We start from the raw sequence: 18,648 nt of genomic DNA on the forward strand, positions 1-18,648 counted from the left end.
CATTATACTGCCGTACAATGCCAAATAACACCACCATACGGTACCCTCATTTAACTCATCATTCCACCATACAATGCGAAATAACACCACCATACAGCATCCTCAACCATCTCATCATACTGCCATACAATGCGAAATATCACCACCATACAGTGCCCTCATCTATCTCATTATACTGCCATACAAAGCCAAATATCACCATCATACAGTGCCCTCATTCATCTCATCATACTGTAATACAATGCCAAATACCACCACCATACAGCACCCTCATGTATCTTATTATACTGCCATACAGTGCCAAATATCACCACTGTACAGTACCCTCATCCATCTTATCATAGTGTCATACAATACCAAATATCAACACCATACAGCACACTCATTCATCTCATCATACTACCATACAATGCAAAATAACACAACCATACAGCACCCTCATCCATCTCATCATAAAGCCATACAATGCCAAATATCACCACCATACAGCACCCTCATCCATTTCATCATACTGCCATACAATGCGAAATAAAACCGCCATACAGTATCCTCATCTATCTTATCATGCTACCATACAATGGCAAATATCACCACCATACAGTACCCTAATTCATCTCAGACTGCCATAGAATACCATATATCAACACCATACAATACCCTCATCCATCTCATCATACTACCATACAATGCCAAATAACACAAACATACAGCACCCTCATCCATTTCATCATACTGTCATACAATGCCAAATAAAACCGCCATACAGTATACTCATCTATCTCATCATACTACCATACAATGGCAAATATCACCACCATACAGCACCCTCATCCATTTCATCATACTGCCATACAATGCCAAATAAAACCGCCATACAGTATCGTCATCTATCTCATCATACTACCATACAATGGCAAATATCACCACCATACAGCACCCTCATTCATCTCATCATACTGCCATACAATTCCAAATATCACCAACATACAGAACCCTCATCTATCTCATCATACTACCATACAATGCCAAATAACATACCATACAGCACCCTCATCCATCTCATCATACTGCCATACAATGCCAAATATAACCGTCATACAGTATTCTCATCTATCTCATCATACTACCATACAATGCCAAATATCACCACCATACAGTGCCCTCATCCATCTCATTATCCTGCCAAACAATGCACAATATCACCGCCATACATTATCCTCATCCATCCTATCATACTACCATACAATGCCAAATATAACCACCATACAGTATCCTTATTCATCTCATACTGCCATAAAATACCAAACATCACCACTAAACAGTATGCTCATCCTTTTCATTATACTGCCATACAATGCCAAATACCACCAACATACAGTACCCTCATCCATCTCATTATACTGCCATACAATGCCAAATACCATCATACAGCACCCTCATCCATCTCATTACACTGCCATACAATTCCAAATATCACCACTATACAGCACCCTCATCCATCTAATCATACTGTAATACAATGCCAAATACCACCACCATACAGCACCCCCATGCATCTTATTATACTGCTATAAAGTGCCAAATATCACCACTGTACAAAACCCTCATCCATCTCATAATAGTGTCATACAATACCAAATATCAACACCATACAATACCCTCATCCATCTCATCATACTACCATACAATTCCAAATAACACAACCATACAGCACCCTCATCCATTTCATCATACTGCCATACAATGCCAAATAAAACCGACATACAGTATCCTCATCTATCTCATCATACTACCATACAATGGCAAATATCACCACCATACAGTGCCCCCATCCATCTCATTATCCTGCCAAACAATGCACAATATCACCGCCATACAGTATCCGCATCCATCCTATCATACTAACATACAATGCCAAATATAACCACCATATAGTACCCTCATTCATCTCAGACTGCCATACAATACCAAATATCACCACTATACAGTATCCTCATCCATTTCATTATACTGCCATACAATACCAAACATCACCACCATACAGTACCCGCATCCATCTCATTATACTGCCCTACAATGCCAAATACCATCATACCGTTCACTCATTCATCTCATCACACTGCCATACAATGCCAAATACCACAATACAGTACCCTCATCCATCTCATTATACTGCCCTACAATACTAAATATCACCACCATACAGTACCCTCATTCATCTCATCATTCTGTGATACAATGCCAAATAAAACCACCATACAGCACCCTCATCCATTTCATTATACTGCCATACAATGCCAAATATCACCACTATACAGCACCCTTATTGATCTCATCATACTGCCATACAATGACAGATATCACCACTATACAGCACCCTCATCCATCTCATCATACTGCCATACAATGCCAAATATCACAACAATAAAACACCCTCATTTATCTCATTATACCGCCATACAGTGCCAAATATCACCACCATAGTCCCCTCATCCATCTCTCTATACTACCATACAATGCCAAATACCACCACCATACAGAACCCACATCGTTCTCAACATACTGCCATACAAATGCCAAATATCACCACCATACAGTGCCCTCATCCAACTTATTATCATGCCAAACAATACCAAATATCACCACCATACAGTATCCTCAACTATCTCATTATACTACAATATAATGCCAAATATAACCACCATACAGTACCCTCATTCATCTCATACTGCCATACAATGCGAAATACCACCACCATAAAGCACCCTCATTTATCTCATTATAACGCCATTTAGTGCCAAATATCACCACCATACAGTACCCTCATCCATCTCATCATTGTGTTATACAAAACCATACAGCACCCTCATCCTTCTCATCATACTGCCATACAATGCCAAATATCACCACCATACAGCACCCTTATCCATCTCATTATTGTAATGGCAGGAAGGAGGTGAAGGGAAAGTGAGCCCTAATCTACCCACCGCCCTGTCCCTGCCTACTTGCAACGACCCGCCCTAGGCGACGGGGTACAACTGGGCGGCGGTCCCTACGCTGTCTAAGTGCACGGGAGAACAAACAGGGAACACGCAAGGGAGGGGCAGTCGCCCACGGAACGCCGCGAGGAAACGGGGCGGTGAATGAGTAGTCCAGACCAGGATGAAGTGGAGTATACCCAAGTGAGCACGGAGGAGGAAGCAAGCCAGAGGCAAAGCAAAGCAGGTTAAGCGGAACTGCAGCAAGGCAGAAGCACGGCAGAAACAGGCTGGAGCAAGCAGCAGTGGGCCAGGAATCCAGAAGAATTACAAGCACTGAGGAGGAGAACACGGCAGGTGATAAAGGGCAGGGGGCGGAGCTAACTCCGATTGACCAGGCCGCGATAGGCTCTCCCACTCCTGAGCATGCCACCCTGGTTGGTGGGAGATGGTGTCAGTCGAACAGGTCTGGCCTCAGGTGTGGATTGATTAATCCCAGGAGTATACCTAGACGTAGTACCTGGCAGATCCCTAACAATTCTACTAACATACAATGCCAAATATCAACCACCATACAGTACCCTCATCCATCTCATTATACTGCCATACAATGCCAAATATCACCACCATACAGCACCCTCAACCATCTCATTATACTAACATACAATGCCAAATATCAACCACCATTCAGTACCCTCATCCATCTCATCATTCTGCCATACAATGCCAAATAACACCACTATACAGCACCCTCATCCATCTCATCATACTGCCATACAATGCCAAATATCACCACCATATATCACCCTCATTCATCTCATTATACTGCAATACAGTGCCAAATATCACCATCATACAGCACCATCATTCATCTTATTATACTGCCCTACAATGCTAAATATCACCACCGTACAGCACCCTCATCCATACTATTATACTGCCATACAATACCAAATATCACCACCATACAGCACCCTCATCCATCTCATCATACTGCCATACAATACCAATTATCACCACCATACAGTACCCTCATCCATCTCATCATACTGCCATACAATGCCAAATATTACCACCATACAGTCCCCTCATCCATCTCATCAAAGTGTCATACAATACCAAATATCACCACCATACTGTACCTTCATCCATCTCACCATACTAACATACAATGCCAAAGATCACCACCATACAGCACCCTCATCCATCTCATCATACGGCCATACAATGCCAAATATCACCGCCATACAGTATCCTCATCCATCTCATCATACTACCATACAATGCCAAATATAACCACCATACAGTACCCTCATTCATCTCATACTGCAATACAATGCGAATTACCATCATATAGTACCCTCATCCATATCATTATACTGCCCTACAATGCCAAATATCACCACCACACAGTACCCTCATCCATCTCATTATACTGCCATACAATGCCAAATATCACCACCATACAGTACCCTCATCTATCTAATCATACTGCCATACATACTGCTATACATACTGCCATACAATACAGCACCTCCATCCATCTCATCATACTGCCATACAATGCCAAATAGCACCACCATACAGTACCCTCATCCATCTCATCATACTGCCATGCAATACCAAATATCACCACTATACAGCACCCTTATTCATCTTATCATACTGCCACACAATGCCAAATATCACCACCATACAGTACCCTCATCCATCACATCATACTGCCATACAATACCAAATATCACCTCCATACAGCACCCTCATCCATCTCATTATGCTACCATACAATGCCAAATATAACCACTATACAGCACCCCTATCCATCTCACTATACTGCCATACAATGCCAAATATCACCACCATACAGTACCCTCATTCATCTTATCATACTGTCATACAATGCCAAATAGCACCACCATACATTACCCTCATCCATCTCATCATACTGCCATACAATGCCAAATATCACCACTATACAGCACCCTCATCCATCTCATCATTATGCCGTACAATGGCAAATATCAACACAATACAGTACCCTCATTCATCTCATTAAACCGCCATATAGTGCCAAATATCACCACCATACAGTACCCTCATCCATCTCATCATAGTGTCATACAATGTCAAATATCACAACCATAAAGCACCCTCATTTATCTTATTATACCGCCATACAGTGCCAAATATCACCACCATAGTCCCCTCATCCATCTCTCTGTACTACCATACAATGCCAAATAACACCACCATACAGAACCCACATCGTTCTCAACATACTACCATACAAATGCCAAATATCACCACCATACAGTGCCCTCATCTAACTTATTATCATGCCAAACAATACCAAATATCACCACCATACAGTATCCTCAAACATCTCATTATACTACAATACAATGCCAAATATAACCACCATACAGTACCCTCATTCATCTCATACTGCCATACAATGCGAAATACCGCCACCATAAAGCACCCTCATTTATCTCATTATAACGCCATTTAGTGCCAAATATCACCACCATACAGTACCCTCATCCATCTCATCATTGTGTCATACAAAACCATACAGCACCCTCATCCTTCTCATCATACTGCCATACAATGCCAAATATCACCACCATGCAGCACCCTTATCCATCTCATTATACTAACATACAATGCCAAATATCAACCACCATACAGTACCCTCATCCATCTCATTATACTGCCATACAATGCCAAATATCACCACCATACAGCACCCTCAACCATCTCATTATACTAACATACAATGCCAAATATCAACCACCATTCAGTACCCTCATCCATCTCATCATTCTGCCATACAATGCCAAATAACACCACTATACAGTACCCTCATCCATCTCATCATACTGTCATACAATGCCAAATACCACCACCATATATCACCCTCATTAATCTCATTATACTGCAATACAGTGCCAAATATCACCATCATACAGCACCCTCATCCATCTCATCATACTGCCATCCAATACCAATTATCACCACCATACAGTACCCTCATCCATCTCAACATACTGCCATACAATGACAAATATTACCACCATATAGTCCCCTCATCCATCTCATAAAAGTGTCATACAATACCAAATATCACCACCATACAGTACCTTCATCCATCTCACCATACTAACATACAATGCCAAATATCACCACCATACAGCACCCTCATCCATCTCATCATACGGCCATACAATGCCAAATATCACCGCCATACAATATCCTCATACATCTCATCATCCTGCCAAACAATGCCATATATCACCGCCATACAGTATCCTCATCCATCTCATCATACTACCATACAATGCCAAATATAACCACCATACAGTACCCTCATTCATCTCATACTGCAATACAATGCGAAATACCATCATATAGTACCCTCATCCATATTATTATACTGCCCTTCAATGCCAAATATCACCACCATACAGTACCCTCATCCATCTCATTATACTGCCATACAATGCCAATTATCACCACCATACAGTACCCTCATCCATCTAATCATACTGCCATACAATACCATACAGCACCCTCATCCATCTCATCATACTGCCATACAATGCCAAATAACACCACCATACAGTACCCTCATCCATCTCATCATACTGCCATGCAATACCAAATATCACCACTATACAGCACCCTTATTCATCTCATCATACTGCCACACAATGCCAAATATCACCACCATACAGTACCCTCATCCATCACATCATACTGCCATACAATACCAAATATCACCTCCATACAGCACCCTCATCCATCTCATTATGCTACCATACAATGCCAAATATAACCACTATACAGCACCCCTATCCATCTCACTATACTGCCATACAATGCCAAATATCACCACCATACAGTACCCTCATTCATCTCATCATACTGCCATACAATGCCAAATATCACCACTATACAGCACCTTCATCCATCTCATCATTATGCCGTACAATGCCAAATATCACCACAATACAGTACCCTCATTTATCTCATTAAACCGCCATATAGTGCCAAATATCACCACCATACAGTACCCTCATCCATCTCATCATAGTGTCATACAATACCAAATATCAACACCATACAGTACCCTCACCCATATCATCATACTGCCATACAATGACAAATAAAACCACCATACAGCACCCTCATCCATCTCATCATGCTGTCATATAGTGCCAAATATCACCACCATACAGTGCCCTTTTCCATCTCATTATCCTGCAAAACAATGCCAAATATCACCGCCATACAGTATCCTCATCCATCTCATCATACAGCCATACAATGCCTCATCCATCTCATTATACTACCATACAATGCCAAATATCACCACCAATACAGTGCACTCATTCATCTCATCATACTGCCATACAATGCCAAATATCACCACTATACATATCCCCATCCATCTCATAATACTGTCATATAATGCCAAATATCACCACCATACAGTACCCTCTTTCATCTTATACTGCCATACCATACCAAATATCACCACCATACAGTACCCTCATCCATCTCATTATACTGTCATACAATGCCAAATTTCACCACCATACAGTACCCTCATCCACCTCATAATACTTCCATGCAATACCAAATATCATCACCATACAATACCCTCATTCATCTCATCATACTGTCATAAAATGCCAAATACCACCACCATACAGTAACTTCATCCATCTCATTATACTGCCGTACAATGCCAAATAACACCACCATACGGTACCCTCATTTAACTCATCATTCCACCATACAATGCGAAATAACACCACCATACAGCATCCTCAACCATCTCATCATACTGCCATACAATGCGAAATATCACCACCATACAGTGCCCTCATCTATCTCATTAGACTGCCATACAATACCAAATTTCACCACCATACTGCACCCCCACTCATCTCATTATACTGCCATATAGTGCCAATTATTACCACCATACAGTCCCCTCATCCATCTCATCATAATGTCATAAAATACCAAATATCACCACCATACAGTACCCTCATCCATCTCATCATACTGCCATACAATGCCGAATATCACCACCATACAGTACCCTCATCCTTCTCATCATACTACCATACAATGCCAAACATAACCACCATATAGTACGCTTATTCATCTAATACTGCCATACAAAATATCAACACCACACAGTATCCTCATCCACCTCTTCATACTTCCATACAATACCAAATATCACCAACATACAGTACCCTCATTCATCTCATTATACCGCCATACAGTGCCAAATATCACCACCATAGTCCCCTCATCCATCTCTTTGTACTGCCATACAATGCCAAATATCACCACCATACAGTATCCTCAATCATCTCATTATACTACAATACAATGCCAAATATAACCACCATACAGTACCCTCATTCATCTCATACTGCCATACAATGCGAAATACCGCCACCATAAAGCACCCTCATTTATCTCATTATAACGCCATTTAGTGCCAAATATCACCACCATACAGTACCCTCATCCATCTCATCATTGTGTCATACAAAACCATACAGCACCCTCATCCTTCTCATCATACTGCCATACAATGCCAAATATCACCACCATGCAGCACCCTTATCCATCTCATTATACTAACATACAATGCCAAATATCAACCACCATACAGTACCCTCATCCATCTCATTATACTGCCATACAATGCCAAATATCACCACCATACAGCACCCTCAACCATCTCATTATACTAACATACAATGCCAAATATCAACCACCATTCAGTACCCTCATCCATCTCATCATTCTGCCATACAATGCCAAATAACACCACTATACAGTACCCTCATCCATCTCATCATACTGTCATACAATGCCAAATACCACCACCATATATCACCCTCATTAATCTCATTATACTGCAATACAGTGCCAAATATCACCATCATACAGCACCCTCATCCATCTCATCATACTGCCATCCAATACCAATTATCACCACCATACAGTACCCTCATCCATCTCAACATACTGCCATACAATGACAAATATTACCACCATATAGTCCCCTCATCCATCTCATCAAAGTGTCATACAATACCAAATATCACCACCATACAGTACCTTCATCCATCTCACCATACTAACATACAATGCCAAATATCACCACCATACAGCACCCTCATCCATCTCATCATACGGCCATACAATGCCAAATATCACCGCCATACAATATCCTCATACATCTCATCATCCTGCCAAACAATGCCATATATCACCGCCATACAGTATCCTCATCCATCTCATCATACTACCATACAATGCCAAATATAACCACCATACAGTACCCTCATTCATCTCATACTGCAATACAATGCGAAATACCATCATATAGTACCCTCATCCATATTATTATACTGCCCTTCAATGCCAAATATCACCACCATACAGTACCCTCATCCATCTCATTATACTGCCATACAATGCCAATTATCACCACCATACAGTACCCTCATCCATCTAATCATACTGCCATACAATACCATACAGCACCCTCATCCATCTCATCATACTGCCATACAATGCCAAATAACACCACCATACAGTACCCTCATCCATCTCATCATACTGCCATGCAATACCAAATATCACCACTATACAGCACCCTTATTCATCTCATCATACTGCCACACAATGCCAAATATCACCACCATACAGTACCCTCATCCATCACATCATACTGCCATACAATACCAAATATCACCTCCATACAGCACCCTCATCCATCTCATTATGCTACCATACAATGCCAAATATAACCACTATACAGCACCCCTATCCATCTCACTATACTGCCATACAATGCCAAATATCACCACCATACAGTACCCTCATTCATCTCATCATACTGCCATACAATGCCAAATATCACCACTATACAGCACCTTCATCCATCTCATCATTATGCCGTACAATGCCAAATATCACCACAATACAGTACCCTCATTTATCTCATTAAACCGCCATATAGTGCCAAATATCACCACCATACAGTACCCTCATCCATCTCATCATAGTGTCATATAATACCAAATATCAACACCATACAGTACCCTCACCCATATCATCATACTGCCATACAATGACAAATAAAACCACCATACAGCACCCTCATCCATCTCATCATGCTGTCATATAGTGCCAAATATCACCACCATACAGTGCCCTTTTCCATCTCATTATCCTGCAAAACAATGCCAAATATCACCGCCATACAGTATCCTCATCCATCTCATCATACAGCCATACAATGCCTCATCCATCTCATTATACTACCATACAATGCCAAGTATCACCACCAATACAGTGCACTCATTCATCTCATCATACTGCCATACAATGCCAAATATCACCACTATACATATCCCCATCCATCTCATAATACTGTCATATAATGCCAAATATCACCACCATACAGTACCCTCTTTCATCTTATACTGCCATACCATACCAAATATCACCACCATACAGTACCCTCATCCATCTCATTATACTGTCATACAATGCCAAATTTCACCACCATACAGTACCCTCATCCACCTCATAATACTTCCATGCAATACCAAATATCATCACCATACAATACCCTCATTCATCTCATCATACTGTCATAAAATGCCAAATACCACCACCATACAGTAACTTCATCCATCTCATTATACTGCCGTACAATGCCAAATAACACCACCATACGGTACCCTCATTTAACTCATCATTCCACCATACAATGCGAAATAACACCACCATACAGCATCCTCAACCATCTCATCATACTGCCATACAATGCGAAATATCACCACCATACAGTGCCCTCATCTATCTCATTATACTGCCATACAAAGCCAAATATCACCATCATACAGTGCCCTCATTCATCTCATCATACTGTAATACAATGCCAAATACCACCACCATACAGCACCCTCATGTATCTTATTATACTGCCATACAGTGCCAAATATCACCACTGTACAGTACCCTCATCCATCTTATCATAGTGTCATACAATACCAAATATCAACACCATACAGCACACTCATTCATCTCATCATACTACCATACAATGCAAAATAACACAACCATACAGCACCCTCATCCATCTCATCATAAAGCCATACAATGCCAAATATCACCACCATACAGCACCCTCATCCATTTCATCATACTGCCATACAATGCGAAATAAAACCGCCATACAGTATCCTCATCTATCTTATCATGCTACCATACAATGGCAAATATCACCACCATACAGTACCCTAATTCATCTCAGACTGCCATAGAATACCATATATCAACACCATACAATACCCTCATCCATCTCATCATACTACCATACAATGCCAAATAACACAAACATACAGCACCCTCATCCATTTCATCATACTGTCATACAATGCCAAATAAAACCGCCATACAGTATACTCATCTATCTCATCATACTACCATACAATGGCAAATATCACCACCATACAGCACCCTCATCCATTTCATCATACTGCCATACAATGCCAAATAAAACCGCCATACAGTATCGTCATCTATCTCATCATACTACCATACAATGGCAAATATCACCACCATACAGCACCCTCATTCATCTCATCATACTGCCATACAATTCCAAATATCACCAACATACAGAACCCTCATCTATCTCATCATACTACCATACAATGCCAAATAACATACCATACAGCACCCTCATCCATCTCATCATACTGCCATACAATGCCAAATATAACCGTCATACAGTATTCTCATCTATCTCATCATACTACCATACAATGCCAAATATCACCACCATACAGTGCCCTCATCCATCTCATTATCCTGCCAAACAATGCACAATATCACCGCCATACATTATCCTCATCCATCCTATCATACTACCATACAATGCCAAATATAACCACCATACAGTATCCTTATTCATCTCATACTGCCATAAAATACCAAACATCACCACTAAACAGTATGCTCATCCTTTTCATTATACTGCCATACAATGCCAAATACCACCAACATACAGTACCCTCATCCATCTCATTATACTGCCATACAATGCCAAATACCATCATACAGCACCCTCATCCATCTCATTACACTGCCATACAATTCCAAATATCACCACTATACAGCACCCTCATCCATCTAATCATACTGTAATACAATGCCAAATACCACCACCATACAGCACCCCCATGCATCTTATTATACTGCTATAAAGTGCCAAATATCACCACTGTACAAAACCCTCATCCATCTCATAATAGTGTCATACAATACCAAATATCAACACCATACAATACCCTCATCCATCTCATCATACTACCATACAATTCCAAATAACACAACCATACAGCACCCTCATCCATTTCATCATACTGCCATACAATGCCAAATAAAACCGACATACAGTATCCTCATCTATCTCATCATACTACCATACAATGGCAAATATCACCACCATACAGTGCCCCCATCCATCTCATTATCCTGCCAAACAATGCACAATATCACCGCCATACAGTATCCGCATCCATCCTATCATACTAACATACAATGCCAAATATAACCACCATATAGTACCCTCATTCATCTCAGACTGCCATACAATACCAAATATCACCACTATACAGTATCCTCATCCATTTCATTATACTGCCATACAATACCAAACATCACCACCATACAGTACCCGCATCCATCTCATTATACTGCCCTACAATGCCAAATACCATCATACCGTTCACTCATTCATCTCATCACACTGCCATACAATGCCAAATACCACAATACAGTACCCTCATCCATCTCATTATACTGCCCTACAATACTAAATATCACCACCATACAGTACCCTCATTCATCTCATCATTCTGTGATACAATGCCAAATAAAACCACCATACAGCACCCTCATCCATTTCATTATACTGCCATACAATGCCAAATATCACCACTATACAGCACCCTCATTGATCTCATCATACTGCCATACAATGACAGATATCACCACTATACAGCACCCTCATCCATCTCATCATACTGCCATACAATGCCAAATATCACAACAATAAAACACCCTCATTTATCTCATTATACCGCCATACAGTGCCAAATATCACCACCATAGTCCCCTCATCCATCTCTCTATACTACCATACAATGCCAAATACCACCACCATACAGAACCCACATCGTTCTCAACATACTGCCATACAAATGCCAAATATCACCACCATACAGTGCCCTCATCCAACTTATTATCATGCCAAACAATACCAAATATCACCACCATACAGTATCCTCAACCATCTCATTATACTACAATATAATGCCAAATATAACCACCATACAGTACCCTCATTCATCTCATACTGCCATACAATGCGAAATACCACCACCATAAAGCACCCTCATTTATCTCATTATAACGCCATTTAGTGCCAAATATCACCACCATACAGTACCCTCATCCATCTCATCATTGTGTCATACAAAACCATACAGCACCCTCATCCTTCTCATCATACTGCCATACAATGCCAAATATCACCACCATACAGCACCCTTATCCATCTCATTATTGTAATGGCAGGAAGGAGGTGAAGGGAAAGTGAGCCCTAATCTACCCACCGCCCTGTCCCTGCCTACTTGCAACGACCCGCCCTAGGCGACGGGGTACAACTGGGCGGCGGTCCCTACGCTGTCTAAGTGCACGGGAGAACAAACAGGGAACACGCAAGGGAGGGGCAGTCGCCCACGGAACGCCGCGAGGAAACGGGGCGGTGAATGAGTAGTCCAGACCAGGATGAAGTGGAGTATACCCAAGTGAGCACGGAGGAGGAAGCAAGCCAGAGGCAAAGCAAAGCAGGTTAAGCGGAACTGCAGCAAGGCAGAAGCACGGCAGAAACAGGCTGGAGCAAGCAGCAGTGGGCCAGGAATCCAGAAGAATTACAAGCACTGAGGAGGAGAACACGGCAGGTGATAAAGGGCAGGGGGCGGAGCTAACTCCGATTGACCAGGCCGCGATAGGCTCTCCCACTCCTGAGCATGCCACCCTGGTTGGTGGGAGATGGTGTCAGTCGAACAGGTCTGGCCTCAGGTGTGGATTGATTAATCCCAGGAGTATACCTAGACGTAGTACCTGGCAGATCCCTAACAATTATACTAACATACAATGCCAAATATCAACCACCATACAGTACCCTCATCCATCTCATTATACTGCCATACAATGCCAAATATCACCACCATACAGCACCCTCAACCATCTCATTATACTAACATACAATGCCAAATATCAACCACCATTCAGTACCCTCATCCATCTCATCATTCTGCCATACAATGCCAAATAACACCACTATACAGCACCCTCATCCATCTCATCATACTGCCATACAATGCCAAATATCACCACCATATATCACCCTCATTCATCTCATTATACTGCAATACAGTGCCAAATATCACCATCATACAGCACCATCATTCATCTTATTATACTGCCCTACAATGCTAAATATCACCACCGTACAGCACCCTCATCCATACTATTATACTGCCATACAATACCAAATATCACCACCATACAGCACCCTCATCCATCTCATCATACTGCCATACAATACCAATTATCACCACCATACAGTACCCTCATCCATCTCATCATACTGCCATACAATGCCAAATATTACCACCATACAGTCCCCTCATCCATCTCATCAAAGTGTCATACAATACCAAATATCACCACCATACTGTACCTTCATCCATCTCACCATACTAACATACAATGCCAAAGATCACCACCATACAGCACCCTCATCCATCTCATCATACGGCCATACAATGCCAAATATCACCGCCATACAGTATCCTCATCCATCTCATCATACTACCATACAATGCCAAATATAACCACCATACAGTACCCTCATTCATCTCATACTGCAATACAATGCGAATTACCATCATATAGTACCCTCATCCATATCATTATACTGCCCTACAATGCCAAATATCACCACCACACAGTACCCTCATCCATCTCATTATACTGCCATACAATGCCAAATATCACCACCATACAGTACCCTCATCTATCTAATCATACTGCCATACATACTGCTATACATACTGCCATACAATACAGCACCTCCATCCATCTCATCATACTGCCATACAATGCCAAATAGCACCACCATACAGTACCCTCATCCATCTCATCATACTGCCATGCAATACCAAATATCACCACTATACAGCACCCTTATTCATCTTATCATACTGCCACACAATGCCAAATATCACCACCATACAGTACCCTCATCCATCACATCATACTGCCATACAATACCAAATATCACCTCCATACAGCACCCTCATCCATCTCATTATGCTACCATACAATGCCAAATATAACCACTATACAGCACCCCTATCCATCTCACTATACTGCCATACAATGCCAAATATCACCACCATACAGTACCCTCATTCATCTTATCATACTGTCATACAATGCCAAATAGCACCACCATACATTACCCTCATCCATCTCATCATACTGCCATACAATGCCAAATATCACCACTATACAGCACCCTCATCCATCTCATCATTATGCCGTACAATGGCAAATATCAACACAATACAGTACCCTCATTCATCTCATTAAACCGCCATATAGTGCCAAATATCACCACCATACAGTACCCTCATCCATCTCATCATAGTGTCATACAATGTCAAATATCACAACCATAAAGCACCCTCATTTATCTTATTATACCGCCATACAGTGCCAAATATCACCACCATAGTCCCCGCATCCATCTCTCTGTACTACCATACAATGCCAAATAACACCACCATACAGAACCCACATCGTTCTCAACATACTACCATACAAATGCCAAATATCACCACCATACAGTGCCCTCATCTAACTTATTATCATGCCAAACAATACCAAATATCACCACCATACAGTATCCTCAAACATCTCATTATACTACAATACAATGCCAAATATAACCACCATACAGTACCCTCATTCATCTCATACTGCCATACAATGCGAAATACCGCCACCATAAAGCACCCTCATTTATCTCATTATAACGCCATTTAGTGCCAAATATCACCACCATACAGTACCCTCATCCATCTCATCATTGTGTCATACAAAACCATACAGCACCCTCATCCTTCTCATCATACTGCCATACAATGCCAAATATCACCACCATGCAGCACCCTTATCCATCTCATTATACTAACATACAATGCCAAATATCAACCACCATACAGTACCCTCATCCATCTCATTATACTGCCATACAATGCCAAATATCACCACCATACAGCACCCTCAACCATCTCATTATACTAACATACAATGCCAAATATCAACCACCATTCAGTACCCTCATCCATCTCATCATTCTGCCATACAATGCCAAATAACACCACTATACAGTACCCTCATCCATCTCATCATACTGTCATACAATGCCAAATACCACCACCATATATCACCCTCATTAATCTCATTATACTGCAATACAGTGCCAAATATCACCATCATACAGCACCCTCATCCATCTCATCATACTGCCATCCAATACCAATTATCACCACCATACAGTACCCTCATCCATCTCAACATACTGCCATACAATGACAAATATTACCACCATATAGTCCCCTCATCCATCTCATAAAAGTGTCATACAATACCAAATATCACCACCATACAGTACCTTCATCCATCTCACCATACTAACATACAATGCCAAATATCACCACCATACAGCACCCTCATCCATCTCATCATACGGCCATACAATGCCAAATATCACCGCCATACAATATCCTCATACATCTCATCATCCTGCCAAACAATGCCATATATCACCGCCATACAGTATCCTCATCCATCTCATCATACTACCATACAATGCCAAATATAACCACCATACAGTACCCTCATTCATCTCATACTGCAATACAATGCGAAATACCATCATATAGTACCCTCATCCATATTATTATACTGCCCTTCAATGCCAAATATCACCACCATACAGTACCCTCATCCATCTCATTATACTGCCATACAATGCCAATTATCACCACCATACAGTACCCTCATCCATCTAATCATACTGCCATAAAATACCATACAGCACCCTCATCCATCTCATCATACTGCCATACAATGCCAAATAACACCACCATACAGTACCCTCATCCATCTCATCATACTGCCATGCAATACCAAATATCACCACTATACAGCACCCTTATTCACCTCATCATACTGCCACACAATGCCAAATATCACCACCATACAGTACCCTCATCCATCACATCATACTGCCATACAATACCAAATATCACCTCCATACAGCACCCTCATCCATCTCATTATGCTACCATACAATGCCAAATATAACCACTATACAGCACCCCTATCCATCTCACTATACTGCCATACAATGCCAAATATCACCACCATACAGTACCCTCATTCATCTCATCATACTGCCATACAATGCCAAATATCACCACTATACAGCACCTTCATCCATCTCATCATTATGCCGTACAATGCCAAATATCACCACAATACAGTACCCTCATTTATCTCATTAAACCGCCATATAGTGCCAAATATCACCACCATACAGTACCCTCATCCATCTCATCATAGTGTCATACAATACCAAATATCAACACCATACAGTACCCTCACCCATATCATCATACTGCCATACAATGACAAATAAAACCACCATACAGCACCCTCATCCATCTCATCATGCTGTCATATAGTGCCAAATATCACCACCATACAGTGCCCTTTTCCATCTCATTATCCTGCAAAACAATGCCAAATATCACCGCCATACAGTATCCTCATCCATCTCATCATACAGCCATACAATGCCTCATCCATCTCATTATACTACCATACAATGCCAAATATCACCACCAATACAGTGCACTCATTCATCTCATCATACTGCCATACAATGCCAAATATCACCACTATACATATCCCCATCCATCTCATAATACTGTCATATAATGACAAATATCACCACCATACAGTACCCTCATCCACCTCATAATACTTCCATGCAATACCAAATATCATCACCATACAATACCCTCATTCATCTCATCATACTGTCATAAAATGCCAAATACCACCACCATACAGTAACTTCATCCATCTCATTATACTGCCGTACAATGCCAAATAACACCACCATACGGTACCCTCATTTAACTCATCATTCCACCATACAATGCGAAATAACACCACCATACAGCATCCTCAACCATCTCATCATACTGCCATACAATGCGAAATATCACCACCATACAGTGCCCTCATCTATCTCATTATACTGCCATACAATACCAAATTTCACCACCATACTGCACCCCCACTCATCTCATTATACTGCCATATAGTGCCAATTATTACCACCATACAGTCCCCTCATCCATCTCATCATAATGTCATAAAATACCAAATATCACCACCATACAGTACC

The sequence above is a fragment of the Rhinoderma darwinii genome, chromosome 3 (assembly GCF_050947455.1).
Source record: "Rhinoderma darwinii isolate aRhiDar2 chromosome 3, aRhiDar2.hap1, whole genome shotgun sequence".
NCBI classification, from domain to species: domain Eukaryota; kingdom Metazoa; phylum Chordata; class Amphibia; order Anura; family Rhinodermatidae; genus Rhinoderma; species Rhinoderma darwinii.